This window comes from Passer montanus, unplaced genomic scaffold (genome assembly GCF_014805655.1).
Source record: "Passer montanus isolate IOZ18808 unplaced genomic scaffold, ASM1480565v1 scaffold1, whole genome shotgun sequence".
Taxonomy (NCBI): domain Eukaryota; kingdom Metazoa; phylum Chordata; class Aves; order Passeriformes; family Passeridae; genus Passer; species Passer montanus.
Genome location: NW_024356504.1, coordinates 21,449,557 through 21,457,249, shown reverse-complemented (window position 1 = coordinate 21,457,249; position 7,693 = coordinate 21,449,557). Strand labels below are relative to the sequence as shown.

General features: G+C 46.2%; 1 protein-coding gene across 2 annotated transcripts in view; it reads right to left on the bottom strand.

The window, feature by feature from the left end:
- GPR39 (G protein-coupled receptor 39) overlaps positions 1 to 7,693 on the bottom strand; it is a 73,556-nt gene that overhangs the window by 1,674 nt on the left and 64,189 nt on the right. The gene's annotated exons all lie outside the window — the stretch shown is intronic.

Here is a 7,693-nt window from a genome sequence, read left to right as displayed (position 1 = left end):
CAGTGCTGGAAATCCTGCACACACACACCTTGTGTGACATCCCAGGTACACAAAGTCACTCCTCCTGCTGCTCCCCTGGCACCGAGCAGTGCTGGCTCACAGGGCAGCCTCCAGTTTGCTGTCCCCTCCCTGCTTCTCTCTGTGCAGGAGCTGTGCCTTACCCGAACTTTGGAGGGAGCAGAAGCTGCAGCCTGGCTGCTTCCCTGGGGCAGGGAGCATCCTGGTGGGGCAGCTCTCATCCCATGTGCCACCTTGTTAACCTCATCCAGTGCCTGACCTCTGCTCCCTACAGCAGCACAGAAGCTGTTTAATTCTTGCTTCTCTAGGCTGAGTGGGATTGCCCACACTGGACAGGTCACTGTAGCAATGCCACTCGGAAATAGCAGGGTTCAGAAGCCAGGAAAAGGATGCTTCACTAGCAGGAGGATGTGAATGTAGCAGGGAAGGGAGGCAGGAAATAGAAGAAAGATTTTTCATAACTTTGAAACTGCCGGAGCTTCATCAGGCTCTGTCCACATTCTCACCCCCAAGAAAAGAAAAGGTATGAAATGCCTTTAAAAAAAAAAAAAAGAAATTTAATTTTTTTTTTCATAAAAGGCATAATTACTTTAACGAATTTATTATCTCCCTGAACGAGCTACCAAATAAAAGCTGTCCTTTGGATCCCTTGCTTCTGTAATCACTCACTGTCACAATAACTTTGTTGGGATGGGGAAGCAGCAGATCTTAAACCTACAGCACTGGCTTAAGAGCCCTGGAGGGCTGTTGTTGGCAGGCCAACAGTAAATCCATCGCCAAAACCTTTGCCATTTTCAGTTCTTTGTCTACAGAACTCTCCCCAGCCACTGATTTTTACTCTCAGTCCCACAGTCCCCTCCCTGCCCCTGCTTTTCTCCTGCCACCTTGCCTCACTCTTCAGTACCTGCTGTGCCTCTGTGATCTGAACTTTGTATTAATCCTGCAAATGTTTGAGGTCTTCATTGCTCTTTTCCTGCTGTCAGCTTAACAACTATAGGGTGTCAGTCCTGGCATGGGCCAAAGAACATAAGGCCCCTTGAGCAGTGACTTGTGATGAATCTTATAAAAGATGGTGGAAGGATTCTGTTGTTTCACTGGGGCTTTTTCTCTGGTGCAACTTAAATACAGAATTCACAAGCCCAAATCTGTGGAATTCTCATCAAATCGTACCAGAAGATCTCTTCCAATTGAGAAGAAAATAAGCTGTATTGTACAATTTTATTTTTTTTTTTGTTCTTGGTTAGAAAAAGGATACTTCATCATGCTGATTAATAGTTTCCTAAATTATGAATGCTGCTGTGAAAAACTGTGAGCAAACAATGTGTGCATTCATTTTTAAAGCCCAACTGCATTGCTCTGAGATGTCTGATTTATTTTTTTTTTGCTTCCATCTGAATTCCTTGGCATTGACCTTTCTTTTTAATTCAAACTGCTGAGTGCTTAAGATACCCCCTTATATTCTTCAGACCCTTTTGTTCTGGAGAAGTGAATATCTGGTAGTGTGTACAGCAAATGAAAAATGAGCTGCTTGTGCCCTTGTGCAGCACAGGGAGGTTTGTCTCTTGGGGAGCAGGAGGGACGTCTGCAAAACTGTTGTTTCCCAGGGATGACTAATTGTTCATTTTCACACTTTGAGAAGATGCCTGTTGACTCAAAGGAGATGCACCATGCAAACAAACATGCTGACAGACTCACAATATTTTTTCCAACGTTCACACTTGGCATGGCAGTGTGGAGTAAAGGGAAGCACAGCAGAAGAGCCTCGGGAAGCCTCTGAGCTCAGCTCTGCTGCTGTCAGGCTGAGCCTGGGCTCGGGCTCCAGGAGTTTGTGTTGTGCTGCTGTGCCAGAGGTCCTTAAACAGCTTTAACCAGCCAGAATGGAAACCACAATGAATCTTACACCAGCACTGATGTATTTTTCCTATGAGCTTGCTGCCTGATGGGAATAATTCTTCACATTTCAGCTCATGTCCAACTTTGCCTTCCACTCCCTCTTACAAAGATCAGTAGCTCTGCTTTTTTCCCCCATCTTCCTGTCCACTGCACAGAAGTGACACAGAGCAGAGCTTTATCTTCCATGGAATAACAGTGTTTATAAACAAAGTAATGCTGTGGTTTTGCAACCTGCATCACTGGTGCTTGAAATTTTCAACTCACATTTGAATTATTCCAGTTTAATCATCAGAATGGCATTAGAAAAATGCCAGCAGAAGCCAGGAGCCCTTGTGTTACCTTGTCTAAATAAGAACATCTCAACCTTTAAGTAAGAGCAGGAGCTCAGAATTCATTTAACATTGATTTAGGTATTTCAAGGTAACAAACAAAACAAAACAAAAGACATGAAAAGGTCCTTGACTAAAACTACATTATAAAGTTAAACCATAAACAAGCCACAACACAATTTATCCCAAAATAGGAATTACCACATTCTACTACTGTTTGAATCTGGGAAAAAAACCCAGCCCAAGCCTCTTTACAAACAAAGCATACAAATTTAACAACACTTTAAATTTGGGAATCATTATTCTAACTTCTCAAAAGTCAATCTCACAGTATTAATTCTTAATATGTGACAAAGGATCATTTATGTAGTAAAATAAACCTAGCATTTAAGTGCCAATAGTATAAATATTCATTGCTGGCAGAGAATAGGAGTTTGGCAGTCATCTATCCCTTAGCAATACTTTTTTATTACTCAGAAAATTCCTCTGGGCCATAGGGGACTGAATTAAATTCATTATGAACTTTATTGGGAAGGATTTTAAATATGTGCAGATGTCTGGTAGAGGGCTTCTTTTTCCATCCTTCCCCTTGTTCTTCTGTTAAACAGATTTTTGTCTTTTCTTTTTTCTGTACCTAAGCACTTAAATCTGTCTCCTTTTAAAACCCACTGCTTTGCCTCTATCCTGGCTGCTACCAGCCATCCCAAAAAGCCTGGAATTGTCAACAAGATCATAATTGCCACCAGACAGTGCCAAGAACAGGTTTCCTTTGGCTGCCACAGCCCCGAGCGGAGGCTGTTTGTGACCTCAGGTACACAGTCCTTTGCCTGTGCACTTAACCCTGACCATCCTGCTGGGTCAAGGTCTGCCAGGCTCTGCTGCTGCTCTGTCCCACACTTAGACCTCAAACTTTGCCTCTCTGGCATCTGAGGAATGACACAAAGGCGGGCTCTCAGCATCCGCTTGCAAACTGACATTTAAATGGCAATTGTCAGTGGAATAGAAGCATATGGTTACTGAGCTGTGAGTCAAGTGCAGGCAGAAATGCAGTTGGTTCACAGGAAGAGCTTTTTTGTGTGTTGGTTTCACTTTTGTGTACTTGGCCTGACTGCACTCAAAGGCACAACATGACACTAATGCTTAGTCACAAAGTCTTCAAACAGTGCATCAGAAGTGCCAAGAAGTCCCAACAGAGGAAGAAAGACAACCTTTAATTATTAAGTTTACCATCACAAAGCAATGCCAATTACAAGAAAAGCACTTGGTCCCTACTGGATTCTGCTACAGGCTTTGAAAACGTGCAAAGATGCCTTCCCACTAATCAGGGTCTCAATGGTCTCAATATCAGCCACTAATAACTCATGAGAAGGGAGAAAAAGCAAAGACAGAAAGACTAATTAAGAATGCTGCTTTCTGGAGGTGGGGTTTTGGTTTGTATTTCTGTTAGATTTATTTTAACCAGAACCAAAAATCTTGCTTTTTGTTAGAATTAAGGACATAAGGCACTACTTTATTGTCTTTCTAGCTTCCAAGAAGAGCCAAGGCATGGGATGCAGCCTTCAGTCACTGAGATGACCTTCCCAACTGCAGATCAGTGCAGTGCTGTCTTCCAGCGTCTGCAGCTGCTCTGTGCCTCTGCTGCTGCAGCTCCCTGCACGTGAGGAGTCACCTGCCATATGCTTGTTGTCTCCTGACAATTGTCATTGAAATGTCAGCTTACAAACAGCTGTTGCTTTCATTGCTGCAAGTCTGGCCTGTAAGTGCAGCAAGGAAAGCAGGCAGTGATGCCTGAATGGCAGCTGCCCCTCAGCACTGCAGGCTGCTCTGCCTCGGTGTGGGAAACTGAGGCAGGCTGGGGCACCTCAAGCAGGGGACTGTCTTCATGCTCTCCAGCCTCAAGGATCTCCAAGTGGTCCTTCTTTGGACAGGGAAGAGCTTGAAGCAGTTTCTCTGCTCCTTCACCAGGAATTCACCCACCACTCTGGGTAGAATTTCAGACCCAAGCCTGCAGCTTTTAACAGCTCCTGGTGAGTTCCTGGGGTCAGCCACTGTCCAAAAAGTGACTGGACCCCCTCCCTGTCTCTGACCAACAGCAATGAGCTGCTGATGAGCAGAAGAGTGTGCAGGAGGGTGGGAAACAGGAACACATCTTCTACTTCTCCTCCCAGCCCCATCACTGCCTCCCCCATCATCTCCCTTGCTTTTAAGGGCAGAAAGTTTAAAAGCAAGCTCCACAGAGGAACTGCAGTGTCTCTTCAAGGCTTCTGTGGAAATTGCAGTGTTTTTGCCAGAGCTGGTATCTCCACATAAAAGGGTCTGTATAGCACAAATCATGTGCTAGAAGACCTTTGTATATCCTAAATTAGTCTTTCAGCGCTGTCGTGCCTGCATCCTTCTTGTACAGCCTGTCATCATCTCCATTGCTCTCTAAGATCCAGAATAAGGGAAAAAAGGGAAGGGGATAGATCTGAGGGATAATCCTCCAGCCACAGAGAAGTGGCCACACATCTCTTGCCCACACACAATTGCAGAAGGCCCAAGCAGGCTGCTGGGTTCTCTGTGGCCACAGAGTGCCCACAAATCCAGCTCCAGCTGGCCCACAGACACACTCACACTTTCACACAGGCGTGAGATCAGCCTGCCACAGGGCTCCCATCAGATCCAGTTGTGTGCCCTGTCCAGCACTTCAGCATCCTTGTCTAGGCAGAGGTTCACAGCTGGGTCTCAGATCAGCCCTGTCAGTGGGGGCAGTGGGGCAGCCCCTGGGCACAGAGCCACTGCAGGGAGCACCACCAAGTCTCTGAAGCAGAAGGGCTGGTTTCACTGCCCTTACCAGTGCACTCATGACCATTAATCTCCCATTTCCCAAAACCCCACCAGCCAATCTGTATTCAGTGCACAATGCCACAAACATCAGTAAGGGTTTTGCTTGGATGAGGGCTGCACTGTGCTCCATGGGCAGGATAAACTTCTAACAAAGATTAAAAACAGGAAAAGAATACTAATACAAACTTCTCCCTTGCCCCTCTCAACCACATGCAAGTTTCTTCTGCTGAAGGACAAATATTATAGTAATAATAAGCACATATTGATGTAGGTTGAGGCAAATATAAAATGTATTAACCTGAGAGATAAATATTGATACTGCTTTGTCCATGTCAATATTTAGTTCAAGGGACAATAAATTTTGATATTCACTGAAACAAGTCAATACATGCATTGCTGCATGCATTTTCTATAAGCTCAAGTTATTCAGCAACTCTTTTTTTTTTTTATCCTCAACTTTCACAATCACAGAATTGACTCTCAGAAATCCTTCTCTGTAAGAGAAGAAGGCAGTAAGTGAACTAGCCCTACTCAGGCAGTAACTAAAGGGAGAAAAAATGAGAAGATCTGGCCAGTGTCTGTCTCCCAGGGATTTCCTGCTCAGTTTTTCTGACCACCAGGGAGACCCTCAGGCTCCCTGTGGGCTCTGACACTGGATCTGGGCTGGCTGCTGTGGGCAGCCTCCTCAGAGAACAGGGATTTGCTCATGGCTGCACATCAGCATCTCGCTGCCTTTGCTGTGGAGACACCTCACTTACAGATCACACACACGGGTGCCACAGGCAAAGCAAAACTGAGATCAATTCCCTACCCCTGCCTCTGCTGGCTCTGCAGGGGAACCATAGGCAAAGGAGAGAGTGAGACAGCATCTTTGTCACCAGCACAGGCAGGGAAATCTCTAAGTGTTCACAGAGAGGCTTGGCAAACACCCCACAGCCCTTCTCAGAATGGGCCTGAACTGAACAGAAGCCAGCAGCAAACGCGTTATCGCTGTGAGTGCTGCTGGAAGGACTGAGCATATGGCCTGGGACAAACGGCTGGAAACCAGCTCCGTGTACATCCCATCAACAGCTTCCAGCAAAAAACCAATGGACCAGCAAGTCCCACGGCCTTCAGAGGCATTTGGGTCCACCTCATGCTCGTTATGCTCCCCCAGCTCCAGGGGTGCTGTGCAGCCAGGCCACGTCTCATTAGCGAGCACGCTTGGGTGACAGGACACTGCTGTCCCAAGAACAGTAAGTGCAGTAAGTGAAAGGCACTGAGGAAAAACCAGTGCCTTCTGGGGCAATAAATGAACCAAAGCTGCAAGATTTTAATAAATATATTGCTGTTCTGTTGCACATAAGGCTGTGTCTCTTCCAGCTGAAGCCACCATTAATAGTCTCACTAAACCCCAAATGCTGAAGTGATGCATGAATTCTCCTGTAAGGGGCCAATCTCTGCTCAGAACAGCAATGTCTTCAGGTGTGGGGCAGTGAAAACACAGGGAGTCTATCTTTTATATTATTTAAATCTTCTGGAGATAACTGGAGTTGTCAGGCATATGAAGAAGAATTGTGCACAAGTATTTGCCCCATGGCACCAGAAAATCACCTGCTGCTGCTTTTGACACTTCATTTCACAGGTGACCACGTAAATCATCGCTGAGGCCCAGCAGATGCTGTGGAATCCAAAATCTCACTTAGAATGGACAAACTCCCCTGCCTTACATCCCCCTAAGGTGCCATGAGATCACTGAGACCACGCTGGCTTCTCAGAGCTTCTGGCCAAGTGTGGTGTCATGGAGCCAAACCAGGCATACAAAAACAACCCCACAATCCCCCTCTCTGCCTGAAACCCAGCATCACCCAACAGTTTGCTCTATTCAGGTCCTCCCTGCCCTGCCACACACATTTCTTCTCTCGACTGGCAACAGAGAGCTGCTCTGGGCTGTCTGAAGCACAGCAACATCCCAACAGTGCCTCGCTGGCAAACAGCAAGGCCTGGCCAAGTGTGGTGTCATGGAGCCAAACCAGGCATACAAAAACAACCCCACAACCCCCTCTCTGCCTGAAACCCAACAGTTTGCTCCATTCAGGTCCTCCGTGCCCTGCCACACACATTTGTTCTCTCGACTGGCAACAGAGAGCTGCTCTGGGCTGTCTGAAGCACAGCAACATCCCAACAGTGCCTCGCTGGCAAACAGCAAGGCCAATTCTGTGTTTCCAGAAACCTGACCTTTAATAGAAGCCAGTGCTGAAGGAACCTGCCCAGAAGAACACCCGAGCTTCCTTGCAGAGGTGCTGATGATGCTTCAGTGTGCACTGTACTTCAGCTCTCTGCAGCTGGTAACAGCACACTGGGTTGAGAAACACGAACACTGCCATTAAACAGGAAAATTACAAGAGGTTTACATGGAGCTGAAACAAATTTTCAGGTCTGTGTATCACTGATCCACACATCTGGAACTTGCAGGGCACTACAGCAAAATATTTGCTGCAGCACTGGACCAATGGTAACAGCACACTGGGTTGAGAAACACGAACACTGCCATTAAACAGGAAGATTACAAGAGGAACTGAAACAAATTTTCAGGTCTGTGTATCACTGCTCCACATATCTGGGACTTGCAGGGCACTACAGCAAAA